We start from the raw sequence: 22,499 nt of genomic DNA on the forward strand, positions 1-22,499 counted from the left end.
CATAATACTTTGACTAATCTTACATCCTTAGTCTGAGTACTTCTAACTTTACTATCAAGGATTCTTACAGGTCTTTCCTCGTAAGTCAAACTATCATCTAATTCAATGGTCTCAGGTTGCAGCACATGAGACACATCCGAATATACTTCCTTAACTAGATATATGGAAAACATCATGACTCGACTTAAATATTTGGCAAATCAACTTATATGCCACTTTTCCGATCTTCTTTAACACCTCATATGGCCCGATATACTTTGGACTTAACTTTCCTTCTTCCCAAATCGCATCACCCCTTTCATTGGAGATATTTTCAACAATACCTTCTCCCCAACCTGAAACTCTTCATCCCTTCGCTTCAAATCAGCATAACTCTTCTGTCATTGAACTGCTTGATCTTTTCGAATATCACTTTCACCTGCTTCACCGTCTCTTTGAGGAACTCGGTTCCAAGCACCACAGTTTCACTAATATCATTCCAACTGACTGGACTTCTACACTTCGACCATATAAAGCCTCAAATGGAGCCATACCAATACTTGCATGATGACTGTTGTTGTAGGAAAATTCTATCAAATCCAAGAAATCCTCCCACGAACCCTGATACTCCATAACACAAGATCGCAATATATCTTCTAAAGTCTGAATTGTTCGTTCTGTTTGCACATCTGTAGCCGAATGAAAAGTTTACTCATTAACAAATTATACCCAAAGCCTTCTGCAAACTCTGCCAAAAGTTGGACAAGAATCGTGAATCACGATCGAAACAATGTCCTTAGGCACACCATGATATTTCACCACCCACTTCACATATGCTTTAGCCAATTGATCCATCGACCAAGTATTCTTCATAGGTATGAAAGTTGCAGATTTAGTTAAACGATCTACCACTACCCAAATTGTATCATTTCTAGCCTTAGTTCTTGGTAATGCAGACACAAAATCCATTGATATAGAATCCCATTTCCAACTCGGAATATCCAGAGGTTGAACCTTCCCTTCGGCCTCTTGTGCTCAAACTTGACCTTTTGCATGTGAGACACTTAGCCACGAACTCTGCTACCTCTCGCTTCATGTTTGGCCACCAGAACTTTCTTCATGTCCTTATACAACTTATCACCACCTGGGTGTACTGAATAAGGTGAGCTATGAGCTTCTTCCATTAATTTCCGCTTCAACTCTTCTCTATTACTTGGTATACACCACCTCCCTTTGAACCGAATACTTCCATCATCGGCTATCTGAAATCGATACCTGACCATCCTGGATCTTCTCTCGAATCTTTTCTAACTTTTCATCCTAATCTCATCATCAAGATTGAGGGTTGAATGACAAAGAACCCAAAATTCTTCAACACCTCCTTCTTCTAGTACCTCCAACGACATTTTCTAGAAATTCGACACATAATTGACTTGGCGACACCGTTGTATTAACTGAATGACTCGACTTTCGACTCAATGCATCAACAATAACAACATTAGCTTTCCCTTCATGATACTGGATCTCCAGATCATAATCTCTTGATCAATCCAACCACCTCCTCTGCCTCATGTTCAACTCCTTCTGAGTGAAAATATACTTTAAGCTCTTATGATCCGTGTACAACTTACACGTTCCCCACACAAGTAGTGTCGCCATATCTTCAAAGCAAACACTATTACAGCTAATTCAAGATCATGGGTTGGACAATTCACCTCATATGGTTTTAACTACCTAGAAGCATAAGCGATGACCTTCCTATTCTACATCAATACACACCCTAACCAAATTTCGAAGCATCACTATAAACATCATACTGCTGCTTTCATCAGGTAGAGCCAAAACAGGTGTTGTAGTCAACCTTTCCTTCAACGCCAAAAAAAAAAACTTCCTCACACTCTGGATTCCTAACAAACTTACATTCTTTCTTCATCAGGCTAGTCATTGGTCTCGATATCTTTGAGAAATCCTTTACAAATCTTCGATAGTAACCAGCTAACCCAAGGAAACTCCTTATATCAGACACTGTCTTCGGTGTTGGCCATTCGTGCACCGCTTGAATCTTAGTAGGATCCACTGAAACTCCTTCCTTTGAGATAACATGTCCTAAAAATGCAACATCATCCAACCAAAACTCACACTTAGAGAGCTTGCATACAACTTATTCTCTCTTAGGGTGGACAAAACTTCCCTCAAATGCAGCTTCATGATGCTCCTATCCTTGAATATATCAAAATATCATCTATAAACACAACCACATATTTATCCAAGTATGGCCTGAAAACCTATGCATCAAATCCATGAACACTGCAGGTGCATTGCAGACCAAACGGCATCACTGTGAACTCATAGTGACCATACGCGTCCTAAACGCAGTCTTAGGAATATCACCCTCAGCAATCCTCAATTGGTGATAACCTGACCTAAATCTATCTTCGAGAAAATCCGCCTCCTTTCAACTGATCAAATAAATCATCATTCTCGGAAGCGGATACTTATTCTTGATCGTCACATTGTTACAACTCCCGATAATCAATGCACAACCTCAAACTACCATCCTTCTTTTTCACGAACAATACAGGTGCACCCAAGGAGACGAACTAGGTCTTATATACCCTTTTTCCAATAACTCCTCCAACTGAACTTTTAACTCTTTCATCTCAGCTGGAGCCATTCTATACAGGAGCCTTTGAAATAGGTCCGGTTCCTGGCATCAAGTCTACGTGAACTCAAGATCCCTAACGGTGGCACACCGGTATCTCTTCAAAACACATCAGGAAACTCAGATACGACCGGATCTCCCTATTCTCATCTTCCTTTTCAATCCTCTGAACTCCACATAAGAATAACGGACACCCCTTCTTCACATAAGATTGAATTCTCATCGCAGACACTATCTTCATTCCCTTCTCCTTCCCAAGCTTCCTATAAGTCACCCTTTTTTCTTAGGCCGACTAAGGACACCTTCTGGGCCTCACAATCAATTGAGCCTTGAATCTTCCCAACCAATCCATCCCCAAACTACATCGAGGTCTGACAAGTCAAACTCAACTAAGTCGGATGGAAAGTTCACCCAACTATCACTAAAGGTACTTGACTATGCAACCTAGTACAATTAAACATATCCCCTGATGGCAATGCCATTTCTAATGAAATAGACATGGACTGCTTAACTGGAGCTTTTCTACTAAAGTGCTAGAAATAAATGAATGAGATGCTCCTGAATCAAATAACACTTTGACAGACAAGGAATTAATGAAAAAGGTTCCAACTACTACCTCAGAAACATTCTGCGCTTCACGACGATTCATGACGAAAACTCTGCCTTTAGACTAATTTCCATCTCTGGTTTAACACCAGCATTGAAAGAAGCTAACTTTGTTGATCATTCTAGGGCCTTACTACTCGGGTCAGGTTTGACTGCAGGTTCTCCACCAGCTTTTTTAAAGCACTCATACTCATGGTGTCCTCAATTTCTGACAATAATGGCATGTCACCAAGTTGCCTTGACAATCTTTTCCAGGGTATTTCTTATCACACCTTTTGCAGAAGAAAGGTTCTCTCAGATTTCTTCCCATTATCTGGTTCCCATTAGGCTTCCGACTAGGTACCTATTGTCTTTTCAGTTTGGTTAAATTCACCATTGGGCTTAAGCTTCTTATTTCCACTTTGTTGGTTCCCATTGTTGTTATACTTCCTCTTTTCCCTAGAGGAAGTCCCTTCAAGCTCTCTTCCTTTAATCCCATATAAGTGAGCAGCTCTACCATAAATTTCATCAAGAGTCTCAAAAGTTACTCCTCCCAACTTAAGGTTAACCCTTGCTCAAACCTTTGGGCCTTCAAAGTCTCAGATGGTACTATCTCAGGTGCGAACCTCATTAACTCCAAAAATTTGCTATAATACTCATTAACAGACATAGCCCCATCCTCAGATTGGTGAACTCCATAGCCTTTTGCTTCCTTAAGTAGAGGTAAAACTTATCGCCAAGGCATCTTTAAACTTGTTCCACCCAAAGTTCGGATCCTCTAAAAGATCATTTTTTCTTTGTTTCCACCATAGGTCTGCCTCATCTCTTAAAAATAATAAACAACATTATTAACTCTAAGGTTTTCAGGGCACACTATGGCATCAAAAAGCTTATCGAATTCTCTGATCTAGTTTTCTAAGCTAGTTGGTCTCTTTCCCATGGTAAGACGGAGTTTACACTCTACCTCTTAAAGACCTCACCAAAACTATCGGTCTCACTCTACTTGTTTTCTTGATTAGCTATCACCTGAGTGATGTTTTCAACTATCTTTGCTAGCCTACTAACCATAGAATTTATACTTCCTTCTCTTTCTTTCTTCCATTCTGCTAGATATAAGGGTGTTTGAGGATAAATTTCAACTAACTTCATAGAATAGTTGTGTAACTACCAAACAATTCAATAAGCATGTAAGTATACTAGTTCAAAACATAGCAATCACATATTCATATATCATGGCCAAATATTAGGCCTTATTACTAACAACTACTAGAATATTTGAGTGTATCAAAATATTCTTAAGACAATTACGTACGCCGCTTCATGGACAAAACAAAACTATTTATGTCTAGGTTACTAAAGGTTTCAAACTCTGGTACGTAGTCTGTTTTAATAACATTCTCCAGCTCATCAATGGCCATATAATCAAACTGGCTTGAGTATTTTCGAGAGGTAAAAAAATACATATAGTACTACTATTTGCTCGCCAATGCAGCATGACTCCTTGCTTATCCCATACATAGGGAATAACATCAGCTTTTTCCTCAACTTCCAACAACGATCATATAAAAGCAAAAAGAATTCAAATATTACAAGAACATCATAAAAGTAATATTAATACATGTTAACTAAAAAAAATATGATCCAAAATTTGTACTAATGCACCACTAGGCTTAAAATATTTATTTCAAAAATTTTAAAGTGTACTTGATTTCAAGATATAGAATAGCCAAGGTGATTATAGCTCCCAGGTAAGGAAGTTACCCACAGCGTCGGGGAGAGCCTTCCTAATCCTAGACAGAGCTTGTCACCCCAACATATCTACACCCTTCATCTTTCCAAATAAAAAAATATAAATATAAATATATACCTTTTGTGATACTAGCAAGATGCATCTATACAAATCGTCAAAAAGAAAACAATTAAATTTAACGAAAACATTTTAGAATGCAAATGCGAAACTCTATATGCCCATCTTATGTCTACCCATCAATTTTAATATTCAACTTTTATCTTTTCAAGACCTGAAAAACTGATACCACTTTGTAACACCCCCAAATTACACACTTAAATAAATATATTATAAATAATATTTGAGTAATTTAGGAGTATTACCGCCACGTGACTAACACGCTTTCGCAACCAACTACTAACTAAAAAATAACTTGCAGCGGAAGACTTTAACCAAAAATAATAATACTTCTTTATTATAAAAGTAAATATTGTCTCAAACTCAAATAAATAAACACTTAATCTAGGTGAAGCCCCTTCCTAGTATGCTCCCATGCACATCCAAAATTCACCTGCAAATCTGCTTACCAAAAAGGAAACAGGGCAAAGCCAAATAGAAAAAGGAAATACGGTCAGTATAAAACTGAGTATGAAATGTACTAGATAAGTAACACATTTGTTAGTTCATAACAATTTTTCATTTCGAAAACTCCATCACCAATAATTCAAGAAAACTCTTTAAGAATAAACTTTTTCAAACACTTAATAATAATTCAAGAATAACATTTTAAGAACAAACTCTTTCCAAACTTGAATAATAATTCAAGAATAACCTTTTAAGAACAAACTCTTTCCAAACACTTGAATAATAATTCAAGAATAACCTTTTAAGAACAACTCTTTCCAAACAACTTGGATTAAAAATAATCCTGAAAACAATTCCTCTTCTTATCTCCTTCTATTTTGCTAAGTGTGCACACCCCCAAGCTAGTCATCCCTCACGGAGCTATATCAAGGGGTAACTATAATTGCCAACAAGTGGACTTTGAATCTCTTGATATTAATCAAGCGAAATAATAATAATATGACTTGTAAGTCATGAATAAACCTCCTTTCCTCATAATAACTTTTTGAACATTCAAAGTTCATAAAAACCAATCAACTTTTTTCTTGTAAAAATAATTTAATTTTCCAAAAAGGATAACAAAACTTCTATATAAAATTGATTGATAAAATCATTCCTTCTTTTCACTTCCAGAGTGAATAATAAAATATTGTAACCATTTTAAACCAAATTTCTAAACCAATCCAACCATTAAATCAATAAACAGCTTTATCACATAAAATCATATTTCAAAAGCTCTAGCTACATAACATACCTTGATCTTGCACAAAAGTATACTAATATCTTCACTTATTCTTATACTTGAGCTTTCTCATAACCAACCAATAAGCAATTTACCACATGAACTTAATAATGAATTTAAACATGAATGACCTATCATGAGCATAATATTTTTGAGTAAGAAATATGAAAATGTTTTTCTTAAACCAAAGAAAATTGAAACTTGAATAAGAAATATAAAATTAGAATAGATAGGAAGAGAAAGAAGAACTTTGAAATAAGAGAGTATGGATTCTTTAAAGTTTTTGTATGGAAAAGATGGCTTAAGGTATGGGGTATTTATAGGAGTAGAATAGGTAGTACTTAATTTCAAAAATTAAATAGTTTGTAACCTTCACCATAAATTAGGAGATTAAACCAAGATTTGTAACCTTCGTCATAAATTTGGAAGTTATAGAAAAATAAAACTCCCTCCAATCACCATAAATCTCGTAGGAATATATGATTTTTTTTTTTTTTGGTTTTCTGAAATTTTTTGACTAGGATTTAATACCAAAACCTTAACAAATCCAATTTTGGCGCCATATTCCCGCCAAAACAATTAAAATCATTGAAAATACTAAAATACCCTTTGCTTAAAATATTTATTTTAGAAAATAAATATATAATAAATATTTTATTATTTAAATAAATACTAAAAATCTAGGGTATTACAATAATAAATAAACATTTCTAACATGATACTAATAAATAATAAGTAGGGATAAATAATAACATAACAATATAAGAATCTAACAATCTAACAATCTGCAGATAATTTTTACTAAATTAAACATTAACCATCTTTTTATTACTTTAATGGAATAGTTATTGGACGGAGTTGTCTAACTAAAAACCAGCCTTCACCTAGGAAGACGAAATACGGGCGTGACACCGTATTCCATAGTGACCTCCGATATCCAGGAACCTTTTAATAAATTAGGAACGGTGATCAATCCAATTTCCAGAAAAAGCCATGGCAAGCTCACCATGTACCCCAACTCTTGATTGTCTAACTTCAGACGTGCACCAGTCTAAAGTTTATTACTATCCACGTTACACTTTACATGATTTACCAATTATTACTTATTATGACACACAAGCAATACAAACACATATAATCAAACATTCACAACTTAATTTATTTTTATCTTAGAATTCAATAAGTGATCATACAACTTACAACCGAAGATTAATTCCTTCTTATTTCAATCCTTCTTATATGTTGAACCTAGCCAACAACCAACTTACCTTTCATAGGCATAAATCATCAACTTACCAAATAAGGCACACAGTCCTCATAGAGTAGTGAAAATAATAATATAAGGGAACACATGATTCAAACATGATCCAACTCAATAAATATATTAATTCCCCTATGTGAATTAATAAATTAAGTTCCCAAACAACATGCTTGCATCAATATTCCATACAAACATGATATTCATCTCATAATCAAATCTCATACGTACATGTTCGCACACAAGCATAAAACATGTAAATTTCACTCATAATATAAATCACATATGAACTTACCAAGTTCCTATACATGATACTACAAAATTTCCTTCCTAAAATCATGATATTATATCACATAACACATAGGTATGTACGTACCTTGTGTAGACAAATTGGTAGGCCACCTTTAACACCTCAAAAATCGCCTACAGAGAATCTCCACCTAAAAAACCAATAGAGAATTTAAAATTAATACTCCAAATAAATTCCAGCAACTTTAAAATACTTTAAATCCCCTTTAAAAATATTTAAAAGTTATTTTTATCATTAAAACCTCAATTACTTATATTACCTAGCATAGTACTACTATACTAGTCATGAAAATCCATAAAACTCCATTAATAACAACCTTTTCGAATTTCCAGCTAATTATAAATTATTAAAACTCCCTTTAAACATACTTAAGCATTATAATATCATAAGTTAAATCAATTTCATAGTTTATAACATGGTACTATGATTTTCCAATCTTTAATACCCTAAAAATTCATGCTTTGATAATTAAAAACCCAATCTAAAAATAATAATCAAATCTGAATTTTTATTCTTTCAGTACATAATTTATATAATCATAAATTCATAATACAACAGTGAAATAAAGTTACTAATCATAATTAGTACTAAAACAAAGCATAAAACATAATCTTTAATCAAAACTTGAGGAGGAAGAAAAGAATTAAACCAACAAAATCAAAAAGAACAAAGAGGAGGTCGTCGGCCTAGGAAGGACAGCTGCGACGACAACACGACAACTCGGCGATGGTGGAAATTGTGGTGTTGTGACGTTTCTTGGTGAAGAAGAAAGTGTTTCTTGAAGAAGAAGAAAGAAAAGAGGAGAAGGAAGAAATCACGTGGAAGAGGAGAGAGAGATTCCGCCAATTTGGTGAGTGTGAGGAGATAGACAATTTCTGTGGGTAAAATAACTGAGTTCAAGGTATTTATATGTAGGCTTTCCTTTTGGGCTTAGGAAAAGGCAATTGGATTTCAATAGAGTTTAATGATGAATAAGATTGATGATTTAAAACTCCTAACATCAATAGAAATCTTTTTCCTAATCCACTAAGAATTTGGGTTCCTCAAACCCATTTAAACTTCTTTTCAAAATCCAATTAGTATTTCAAACATTTTTGAAAGCATGCCTTAACGAAAATGTTTTAACTTCCTTAAATTCTTAAAATAATTCTTTTGACTTTTAGAATAGTCAACCTTCTTTAAATAAATAAATAAATTATTTTAAACTAAATGATGTTTAAATATAAATATGTAAATACTAAAATTTATTTATAAAATACATAAATTTACGGGGAATTTCATCCAACTGATCCAAAACCGGACCGGACCAGAAAAATTCCGGTCCAAGAATTTTTTGGATTCTGGTACCGGCCCGATCCGATCCGGTTTTGGATCGGTGCATACCCCTACTGGTAACATCCGAATAATTCTCTTTTTTTAAATATACTGTGCAATAGATATTTACTGAAGTATTATCATCACATACTCACGTGTGAAAATAATTAGGCTTATTACGAATTTTGCAATGGAAAACATTCATAAAAAACTTCAAACCATATACAAAAGCCAAACTTATAATTTTGTTACAAATTAGAACCATTTATGACCAATAATAAGCAGAGTCAATATTCAAAGTTAATCTCAAAAATTGAACCAGAATCCAAAATTTATAATTCAAAGTCAAACAATAATACCGATAAACTCCCCGGACAAAACATTAAATGGAATTGCCCTACCCCTAAATGCTCTCTAGGTGCACGATAAGGTGATCTTGCTATTGTGAACCCGACCGCAGAATGGGCCTCAAAAAGAAAAATCCTGGTGCTAAAGTGTTAGCTAGCGCAGGAACTAGGAAGCTCGAGTAAGGTGAATACAAGATCCCAGAAGAATGTTGTTGGTGCGGAATTTACTGAAGGCAATGGAACAGTAACTTTTGTGAAGGAACCTAATATGGATACGACGATGGTGACCCCAGGTTGAGTAATGGAAGTTGAAGATGTGGGAGCTGATTTTGCTGGAAAAAATTGCAACAACTGGAAGTCTTTCACTCAAAGCAAGATATCTGATAAAGGTATGAGTTTAAATTTCGTGACTCCGACGATTATTAATGGAGAATATATTGCTAAACTTGCAAAACAAGATGTTGATAGAATGACTGAGCAATGGGCAAATGCTTTGATTGTATATGTCATTGGACAAAACCCTAGTATTATGGCTATCACAAATTATTGCAAAGCTCAATGGGCTCCAAAGATATAACCTAAAATCTTGTATTCAGGGCCCCATCTCTTTTATGGGAAAGTAATGCTTGTGAAGCAATGGACAGTTTTCACCAAGAGATATACTTAAGGTTATCCCAGTTTGGGTTAAACTTCCTAATCTTTCCTTGAATTGTTGGAGTATAGACTCCTTAAGTAGGTTGGGTAGTCTTTTGGGGGTTCCAATATATGCAGATGAATATATTACTAAACATTTGAGAATTTCCTTTGCAAGGACTCTTGCAGAAATTGATGTAACAGGTGATGTTTTTTTTTGCTAAATAAGTAACTCTCATATATCACCACAAAACAATACAACCTAACACTTAACCTAGTGAGAGCAAACCACCTAGGTTGGACTCCTCAACCCTAGGCAAGTAACAGGTGATGTTACTGAAGAGATTGCGTTTGAGGATCCAAATGGAGCTTGTTTTAAACAAAAGGATGTTTATGACTGGTTACCCCCTTTTTGCAAAAAGTGTCAGAAGATAGGTCATCAATGTGAGGAACCTACTGTGACTAAGCCAAAAGTCATTTAGAAATGGGTGCCAAAAGGCACTATATAACAATGTGCAAATCTGATTTTAGTTAGCTTATAATACACTTATTTATAATACCAAAATTTAACTCACTATACATCGGTATAATTTCAAACAGAATTGAAAATTAAAATCAACCTAAGACCTAATAGTATAATCAAGAATAAGATTTCTTTAACTTTCACTATGTTACCTTTACAAACTCCACTTAAACCATTATACACGAGTACTATCAAAATCAGATATGAATAACAGGATTATTATAAGCGATACAACTATAACTAATAATCTGATTTCTTCTACTTATTTTATATTTTACTTATTCTTACAAAAGTTAATCAGATTTACAAAGGTAAATCAACATAAAAACATAATCAATTTATAATTTACTCTAATTAAAAGTTTATACGATATTAAGTAATAAAAGAGAAAATTATATTATATTTCTTTTATACAGACAGACACGCCGACGATAATCACCGGCGACGGAAATTCTAGCAACGACACGCACAACCGCTCGCGCTCGCACAACCCGTCACCTAACTCGCGCGACCACAACAAACCACGCACGATGCACGCCTTCGAGCGTTCGCACCCACAGCAGCCGCGACACTCGTCGCTCGTCGCACACACACCCACCCATAGTATCACGCTCGACGCTCGCACACATACACATCACGAACAGCCACAGCGTCGCATCCTCGATGCTCACACACTCCCACAACAGCAGCACACACTCGACGACACACACACTCGCACACCGAGCGTCGCACAAATCTCTCGACTTCGATGCTCACTCTCTCGTTCGCACAAACCGCGTCGCACCAAAACACAGTTGCACACTCGACCTCGCACACACCTCGCTCGACCGCATACTCCTCGCACGACACACACACGCCACGACCTCACCGAAGGGCCGAGAGATTCAAGGGAGGGGATTTGTGACGAGGGAGAAGGAGAAAGAAGAGAGGAGAGAAAATTCTTTTGAGGGAGGAGGGAGGAAAAACGACTGAAGAAAAGTTAGGGTTTCTTTTGCTGATTTTTTAATTTTTTTTTCTCCTTCTTTCCTGTTTATAGGGTGGTAAACCTAAGTTGAATAGGATTTGTTCCCAAATCAACTTCCTATTTCTTATTTTATTTATTTTGAAAATAAAATAAAACCAAACCATAATATAATTAGGTATACTAAGTAGGTTGCATAATTAAGTTATAACTCTAGGTTTACCCAAACTGTATTATCTTTGTAAATAATATAAAAATACTTTTCGATTATATTCTTTATATTTTCTTATTTATAAATAATAACTCCCAACATACGTAGTATTAAAACAAGTCACTTACGGGCCCATAGATAGGATTGGAAAGGCCAATTGCCGGAAAAAGCAACACAACCATTGACCTCCAGAAAGCCTATCCTATCCATGTTGCCTTTCTGGAAATTCATAATGCTATAAATACAAATTGTCTCACCAATGAACAGTTATTGAATTCTCACCTAACAAACTAGAGCATCTCTCTCTTGACTTTCTCTCTCTACCTCAATCATCAACTGACTTACGGAATAACCCTCGGGGTAGTCTAACTGTGTTTTTCAGGTTTCCGGAGTACGAAATAACTCCTACTCAGCACACGTCAGTGATCCTTAATTTCTAGACATAAACATAGAACAATGATATGGTTTGACACTACTTTGGCTTGTTTCTCAAAACATTGGCATGTCTACATGATAGCTTTTGTCTACACAAACTTCAGAACTTGTGCTGATCTTCAATCTTTGTATATATAACTAAGATATCGGTCAGGATGCAAGAGCATTATCATTTTCGGATATTTTAGGATTGCATGAAAATTGTTGGTAGTGGTAATTTTGATCGGAAAAATCTTTTTTTTTTTATAGATGACCCCAACAAATCATAAAAAGGAAGGGAATTTGATATGGACAAATGATGACACGATAAGTTTTTGTGACATTTTGATCACCTCATTTCATCATAAATTAAAAGGACGTGCAATAATTAAGTGGGTATTAATTCATTATGAGTTTGAGAAAAGAATTAAGCGGAAATGTCCAATAAAAAGTATGAAGAATAAGTATGATTGGATAAGCAGAGATTGACAGCTTTGAAAATCTAAAAAAACAGAGGAAACTGGGCTTGGGTGGGACTCTACTACGGGAAAGATCAAAGCTTCAAATGAATGGTGGGGAAAGAAAATTATGGTTAGTATCATATTACTACATCAGATTAATTTTTTTGAATATATTTGTTTTGTATAAGTTAAATTCATAATACTACCTTTTCATTTTGTAGGAGAAACCTGAAGTTAAAAAGTTTCGAAATAAAGAACTAACTCCCGAGATAGAAGATTTATTGAATAGGGTGTATCAAGATGGATATGCTAGTGGTGACCATGTTGTGTCAACAAGTATTGGCCTGTCGAGTGTGATTGTAGTTAATGTGGAAGATGAAAGAAGTGGTCAGGATAACATGTTATTCTTAATGAAAATTATCATAGCACTCAGGATGTTATTTACCTGGATGGTACTTACCGTTTTTACCCTGAAGTTTTCATAAACATAGATGATGATGAAACAAGGATGACTTGGTTGAATTACATGCATACTCAAGGCATATGAATGGTTTTCTGTTAGACTCATTTACTTGGTTTTATGTTTTAGTTTCATTTCGAGATTATAAAATTAATGTAGTCAATATGACTAATGGTTTGTATTACATGTTATTGTTTTATTCGCGGACACTCGTTAGTGACAAAAATTGAATTATATTTTTGTGTGTTATAAAATTATATGTATGTTTTATCAAAAAATTCCAGTCTTATTATATGGTTACTAGGTACGCACGATGGACACTAAAAGGAGAGAGAAGAAAAGACAGAAATTATTTTGGGTGCTAACGACATGTAATACATGTGCTATAGCAACATATTTTTGTAAGTGTATCTACAAAGAACCGTGCATGACTTCTAACCAAACAGGAGAAGACTGAAGGAACAATGTTTTAAACGGACATTACATACAATGCATAAATGCTTTTAGGATGGAATCAAGTTTGTTTAGAAAATTGTGTGAAGAACTACATCTTACATATGGACTGGAACCAAGTAAGAAATGGATTGTTGTTGAAAAACTCAGTATATTTAATTATGTATACTCTTGCATTGAGTATATCTAATAGAGAGGTATGCAACGTTCTGGTGAGACTATTAGTAGAGTATTTCATGAAGTTCTATAAGCAATTAGTGGTCGAAGTAGGGGTTATATAGGTCTTGCTCCATTGCACCTTGCTCGTGATAAAATAAATGTAGAGGATAGAAGCTTTCCAGATATACTAGCTCAAATTGAACATGACTCAAGATACATGTCATATTTTAAATATGACTTCATAAACTCATGTATTGAGAATATATAATTATACAATGCAATTAGATATTGGCAAAATATTACACCCTTTATGATAATCACTTAAGCTTGTTTATCCTTCATTATTTCTAAATTTAATATGATGCTATTGGGTGCATTGATGGCACTTATATATATGCATGAATTCCTGAGGTAGAGCAATTGTGTTATAGAGGAAGGAAAAAAATTCCTACTTTCAAAGTTATGGCTACATGTGATTTTGATATGTGTTTCACTTTCATTTATGTTGGATGAGAAGGATCTACTCATGACACTCGTATTTTTCTTTATGCGCTTCACATACTAGAATTAAACTTTCCAAAACCACCTAAAGGTACATAGGATCTTCTTTTAATAATTACTTGAAGTTTTATAGTTTTTAACTCATTGTTTATTAATCTGTTATAGGTAAGTATTATTTGGTTGATAAAGGATATCCAGAGGTATCATATCCAAAGACAAGGTATCATAAGGATGAATTTCAACATGAGCCACCAACTAAAAGAAGCTTTGAACCGTTCTCATTCTTCCCTTCGAAGTTGTATCGAGGATCATTTAGAATTTTTTTTAAAATATGGAAAATATTACGGCAAATTCCAAAATTTAGTATCAAAACTCAAATTGATGTCATAATGACCACATTTCCCTTACACAACTACGTACGAAAAAGTTCAACAAATAACCTTATGTTTAATATGCTCGATAATAATCCGAATTATATGTCAAACGAAGAAATCCGCACGTTGCTAATTACCGAAGTAGCGAAACATCAAGAGAAACTTCTAAAAAGATGGATTTGGTTCGTGACCGTATTGCTAGTAAAATATGGAGTAGAAAATAATTTGTTATTATATTTTACAAGTATCGTATTTTTTATTATGAAGGTTTCTACGCATAATATGATAGTATAAATTTAGCGAATTTTGTTTCATAATTGTTTACGGAGACGTATCGAAATATTTTTGTTCAAGTGTTTTATAATTTAAAATATTTATATTGTTATTTTATTATTTAATTGCATTGAAATAAATTAGTATTGAAATATATATAATAAAAAATTACAAAATTTAAATAATCAATCAACTTATGCAACTAGTTATGCTAAACAATTAAACTAATCAGCTACCTTATCAGTTTCAACTACTTTATCAGTTTAAGCTACATTTTAGGTAATATTGCCAAATAGAGCCAACTCAAACAATAAATATCCATATGAGAACTCTTGATACACGTAACTTGACTCTCTTTAATTATTAAATAATTAATTGAACTTTGAGTGAAAAAAGTGTGAGTTAATCGATCCCAAGATGTCTTAGAAAGAAATGACAATAGCCATGACACTAAGGCCTAAGTTATAAAACCGATTGCGAGATCTTGACGACAAGAAAAAGATGCAAATCATTTGACTCTTAGAAATGCCATGAGCTACAATCATGAGCTCCAACCTACCTTATTTAATATTTTGAATTCGCACTATTATAGAGTTTTATTGCTTTTCTTTTTCCCACTTTAAGTAATTAGTTTTATATGAGTAACTTACCTTTATGAGTAACCTCATTTATTCACACCAATAACCTCATTTATTCATACCAATAACCTCATTTAATCATATGAGTAAACCCATTTTGCTCACATAAGTAACCCCGTTTATTTATAAGAGTAACCACTTATAACTTTACATGTAATCTTAATATATTATATAAGTAACCTCATTTATTTTTTACATTAACTTCATTTAGTTTTTGGAATAACCTTGTTTATTTCTTTGAGTAATCTAATTTAATCATACAAATTCTAATTTAATCTTATGAGTAACCTCATTTATTCATATCAATAACCCCAATTGTTACAAAACTAACCTTCATTTATCAATATGAGTAGCCTCATCTATTCATACGAGTAACTCAAAATGATCAAAAAAAACAACCATCTTTTTATCAATATGAGTGACCTATTTTGTTCATACAAGTAACCCCATTTCTTCATACGAGTAACCTCATTTAATCATACGATGATGTTATTTGATCACACTAGTGGAAAAATGAAGAAGGTTTACGCTGAAAAAGGCCTGTAGGGCTGCGCTTTTTGACAGCAGCCCTTTCAATAGCAGCCCTTCACTTTTTAAGTAGGGCTGCGCTAGAAAAGCGCAGCCCTTCTAGCTTAGAAGGGTTGCGCTTTTACCTAAAAAGCGCAGCCCTTCCTACCAAAAAAAAAATAAAATAAAATAAAATAAATTTTTTTTGACATTTGTTATTACTCATAATCTTACATTTTCTGAAATTATACAAAAGAGAAGAGAAACGAAAATGAAAATGAAAATACTAAACCTAAAACAAAAAAAAGAACGAAATGAAAATGAAAAAAAGGAACAAAAACTAATATGCAGAAGAGAAGAAATTATAGATCTGAAAATACAAGAACATTAATCAAAACAAAGATGAAAATACAAGAACATTAAACAAAACGAAGATGAAAATACAAGAACATTAAACAAAACAAAGAGAAGTATACAAGAACATTAATCAAAACAAAGAGAAGTATACAAGACCTATAGATCTGAAAATACAAGAACTACCTCTAAACATTATAACCTAATAATGTTTAAATTCATAAAACAAAACCCTAATACATAATTAAGGAAAAAAAAATTCGGAAAAACTTAAAATGGCTATTTGGAGGCTTAAACGAGCTCGGATGGCTTAAAAAGCCTAAACGTCACAGCTTAGCAGTGTGTTTGACTCGTTGGCCCGTTCCGCTTCCGTAAAGGTATCACAATAGGCAATTGGACTCCGTCGGCATGATTAGTGCAAATCATTTCAGGCTTTTTGTCGCAACTTTTCTGGGAGTTTTTGAGAGAGAAGAGAGGATGAGAGAGGAGGAGGAAAGGGGAGGGACGTGAGAGAAGGAGGAAAAGTGAGGAGGGACGTGAGAGAGGAGAGAGAATGAGGGATAATATATTTTGACGAATCCCGCTTAATATTTGAAGCCCGCGAACTTTTTTATTTCAAATTTTTTTAAGAAGGGCTGCGCTTTTCTTCAAAAGCACAACCCTACATAGCAGAAGGGCTGCGCTTTTTTAAAAAGCGCATCCCTTCACTTAGTAGGGCTGCGCTTTTCTTCAAAAGCGCAGCACTTCTGCTATGTAGGGCTGCGCTTTTTTTAAAAGCGCAGCCCTTCCTGCGCAGCCCTTTCTTTTTTTTTCCCCCTAGTGTCATATGAGTAACCCTAACTATTCATAGAAGTAACCTCATTTCTTCACACAAGTAACCTCACTTAATCTTATGACAACCCTATTTAATCATATGATTAACCCCAATTATTCACAAAAGCAACCTCATTGATTCATACGAGTAACCTCATTCGTTCATATAAGTATCCTAATTTAATCATACGACAATCCTATTTAATCATACGAGTAACAACCCCAATTGTTCACAAAAGCAACCTCTTTTTTCATACGAGTAACCTCATTCGTTCATAAGAGTACACTGATTAGTACTCCCTTTTGTTATATAAGTAACCGCATTTATTTATAGGATCGATACCCTTTTATTGTTAAGAGTAACCACATATCTATACAACTAACTTCATTTGCTCATAAGAACTCCATTTGTTCATAAATGTTTGTGCACAAGAGTCAACTTCAAAAGGTCATATCTCACGGCACACTCAATATCATTGGAAATTTCAAGTTGCGGATAAAAATTTGTCTCGATATCTTTCTAACGAATGGTCAAAAGCTCGATTCCGATGAGAATTTGGTGAGATATGACTTTTTGAAAATGAGTGGGATGGCTGGAAGACGCGCGTGCGCGGCCGCACAATTATAGGTGTGGCCAGCCACATGCAAGATGCGCTATTTATTTTTTATTTGGCCAAATTACTTTGAATACTTCGATTCATTTTTGGCATGGTCTCACTATTATTATATAAGTTTTCGTACACCTCTTTGGCCCACACTCTTTCTCTATCAATAAAAAAAGTACACAACTTTTTCTCTGTTTCAACAAAACATAGTCCACCAACTTTTTTATCATATCTACTTTTTAACAAAATAATATTTGATGACCACGCAACAACTTATCATATTAAAACTACTATTTTGGCTCGGGTGATGCTCAGATCAGTTATAATTATCAAATATATTATTATTATTATTAATGAATTTCATAAATTAATTATATTAGCTTTTAGTAATTTTTTGTCTATTGCAAAATTGAAAAATGAAATTTTTGACATGAAATTTATTAGCTTAAGTTGTAAAATGAGATTTTAGTTAAATTGTAAAATCTGATTTTTGTAATTCGCATATGTATCTTGGATTAAGTTGTAATATAAATGAAGTATAGAATAAAGACTAGAAATTAGATTTATAATTATGTTTTAGTTCTTATGATAACATTATTTCTTAATTTTGATTTTATAATACTTATATATAGTTGTTTAAGTTTTGTGGTTATGAACAAGTATAATATAAGTTAAAAGAAATCAGATTTACAAGCATATTAATTAGTTTCTAAATATGTAGTTTCAATAAAGTTTTTGAAAAGAAAGTTTAAACAACAAGTTTGATTATTTTTAATATTCAGAACATCATATTTTACATAGTTAGATAAGCTGATTTTTATTTTAATAATATCAAGGACTTAGCATTGAATATTTTTATTATGTGATTAGGTCCCGATTTCATAAGCGAAACGTTTTAAGTAGTCAGTGAAGATTCTCCTTTACAAGGTAAATACTTGTACTAGTTCAATTAGATACATTAGTATCACGTTAAGTTATGAATTGTTTTATTGGAACCTAGAATCATGATAGGGAACTATTGTTGGTTATGATTGATGAGATTGTTTGGTAACGTGGAATCAATTGGAAACATGTATGTATTTCATTGTTGTATGACTTGTGAGTCGGAATGAATTATTATTGGTATGTATAATTCCATCGTATCACAAGCATGATGTGCGGATTGGATTGCAATCCTATGATTTATTGTTGTAGTAAGGATGTTACAAGAGGTTACCTAAACTAAAGAATTAAGCAATGTACTTAAGAAGTAAAATTAAATGATTATATGCTTAATGTTGTATAAATGAATATCATTAAGAAGGACATTTGACAATAAACTTGTAGTTGGAATCCCTACAAGTAGTGAACAATTGGGGGGGGGGGGAGTGTGAGACTTGTTTTACATTCCTACGCAGACTTATTATGACGACATTAGTATCCTTATAAATTTTGATAACTCAAGTAGGCGGAAGGTTCTGTATGATCTTTGGGGTATGCATACTAAGTTGATGGGTGTGAAGCGGAACGAAACTGCATTTGTATTCCATATAATAGACCACGTTGTCTATTAATATAAGCATTAAGTATCCCATATGATTCTAGAAAAATGACGGTGTCCGTTCATTGCCAATTAAAGTATAAAAGTAATAAAATGTAATAATTTTAGTATTAGTATCATGTTTAGGAATGATTCTAATTATATTGATTATAGTTAGTATATATATATTTTTTTTTTTGAAAGAGAAATTTCATTAATTGAAGGCCAAACGACATCTACAATAGATATTAAAGAAAAACAAGATACAATCCAACAATATTAAATCAAATTCGCCTTCGAATAAACTACAATGAACCAAATCGAGCAATATAGCGCAGTCCCCTTAGATTTGCTGAATCAAATAACTATTGATGAGGAAGTCTATCATTCTGACATAGTTTGGGAAGAACAATCTTGATCGAGCCATGTTTACCGCATTCGAGATTTTAATACCTTCATGTTGAGTCTCGAACTTCAACCAATGAGAACAATTTCTCATACCTAAAAATAAAAAAACCATACTCACAACTCCCATAGGGGAGAAGGAGATCTCCACAGTAGAGAGTACTAAAAAAATCCCATAAAGAGATACTAATTTATTCAACAGAAATAAAAACTGAAAATAAAAGAGGGAGAGGGGTTTACCATGGATGAAAACATCCATGGCAGCCCCCTAACTGATGAAGAAAGGGTAAGAGAGGCTAGGGTTAGAGAGAAAAAGAGAGAGGGGGGGAAGCTAAGGGAGCTGGTCTCCGTTAATTAATTGGTAGCAACCTAAAAATTTAGTTAGTATATTACTTAACTGTTTAAGTATGTTCTCACCATAGCGGATTGTTTATTATTTGTGTTTCTTTTTTGACCTGTGATGAACCATTGATATTCAATGGGGAGCATATTAGATATGCTGATGATGCTACATGAGTTGAGGCATACGGCGAATACTCTTTATTTTATAAATTATTGAAGTGTTTTGACTGAATCTTCTAGAGTTTGTTTATGATTTACTTAGCTAATGGTTTTAAATAAAAAGGGGTCAATAGTGAGCTGTAGTAAAGTTTTAAATTTTATTTCCGCTGCAATTTAGTTTTTATCATAAAAATTAAGTTAATGTTATGAATTTTAATAAACCTTGCATTTCACCGCGACGATAAAAACTCCTAAAGTCGATGCAACGTAGTTTAGACGTGTATGGATTTTGGGGTGTTACATAAACTCTCACATTTCGTTTAAGGTCAAAAGTTCAATTCCTCGTAGCTACAAATCTATACAAATATATTAAAAGGCGTGCGTGACAATGTATACACGCCACGTGGCACCTCTATTACTCCACTAGAATTGTCCAATGTGTACACAAGTTATTTTAATTAACAAAAGTAAAATTAGCTTGCAACAAGATTTGAACCCGTGACCTCTTGCTATTATACATGACACAATTACCATCTCAAATAAGTTTTAATCCTGCTGTAAGTGTCCACATTATTATACTTGTATCTTTTAAATGTTTAGTATTCCTTGATATATTTTAATGGGAATGGAAAAAAATGTATACCAAGTTCGAAAAACAGTAGGAATCCGGAGCAACGCCCGGGCCCAAATACTAGTTGTTATTTTAAAATGAGATCATAAACATGTGTATTAGAAGCTTCACAAGAGTGCCACATGGCACATAAGTTACAGAGTGTTATGTGGCATCGTTCATTTAAAAGGTTCACCTTTTAATCTACCAGTATAGATACGTGTCCTAACATGTGTTCATATCTTTTTGCAACGAAGGGAGCATCGAAATTTGTGGGTAAGCATTGTAGCCTGCGACGTGTCGTCTCCATCTCATGTCATATATACGTAGCATGGCATACATGTCCACCAAATGAAACTCCTCTCTCTTACATAAGCTCTTACCTTACCCTTAAAAACAAATTTTATCTTAGGGCATGTTCTCTTCGGCATAAAACAACTGAACTAAACTGAACTTATTGGAGCTGAATTGAACTGAACTGAACTGAATTGAACTGAACTGAACTGAATTGAATTGAATTGAATTGAATTAAATTAAATTGAATGTAATAAATATATAAATAATATTTTAAACAATAATAATATGAATATTAAATAATAATTATAGTGATAAGTAATAATAATGAATAATAATAATAGTATTTTGGATATTTTTAAATAATAGTTATAAATAAATAATATTAATAATCATAAAATTAATTATAATAATAATAATAATGATAATAATGATAATTAATAATTATTATTTTATATTATTTGTATAATATATTAATACTTGATGATGATATATAATAACAATAATATCTAAGAAGTAAATTAATATTACTATTTTAATAATTAGATTTAATAATATAAAAATATTTAGTAATAAAAATAATGATTGGGTTGGCCGCGAAAATTACATCATAAACCATCTTGACGCGATTTGATTGGTTTATGGGCTAAAAAAAGTGGGTTTATTTGTGCTTTGACCTAAACCATGTTCCTCCTTATAATAATAGTAATAACAATGAGTAAAGCTATAATAAATAAAATAATATATAGAAACAACAATAATGATAATAATAATAATACTTAATAGTAAATATATATATTTAAATAATAATAATAATAATAATGATGATAATGATAATAATAAGAGTAATTAGTAAAATAAATTATACCAACATAATAATAATATTTAACAAAATGGTTATAAAAGAATGGAGCTGAACTGAACTGAACTGAACTGATTGGAGCTGAACTGAACTGAACTGAAAATAAGCTGGGGAGAACAAGCCCTTAATTTGATTGAATCCACGACTTGTATAGAACATATGGAGCTTCAACTAGTGAGCTAAAATATCAATGATGCTCAATTGCTCCTAAGTAAAACTTATCAATCAATTAATTAGAAGCTTCTAATACATTACAACATAAAAGAAAGCAAAAGATAAACTTAGCAACATGATTAAGAAAAATAATTTTATGAGTTTTTAATGGGACTCAAGAGTTAAATTATGTTTGTATATATGAAAATATAATACAAATACAATGACTTATTGTTTTTTTTTTTCTAATAACTCAATTAAAACA

The sequence above is a fragment of the Beta vulgaris genome, chromosome 5 (assembly GCF_026745355.1).
Source record: "Beta vulgaris subsp. vulgaris cultivar EL10 chromosome 5, EL10.2, whole genome shotgun sequence".
Lineage (NCBI taxonomy): Eukaryota > Viridiplantae > Streptophyta > Magnoliopsida > Caryophyllales > Amaranthaceae > Beta > Beta vulgaris.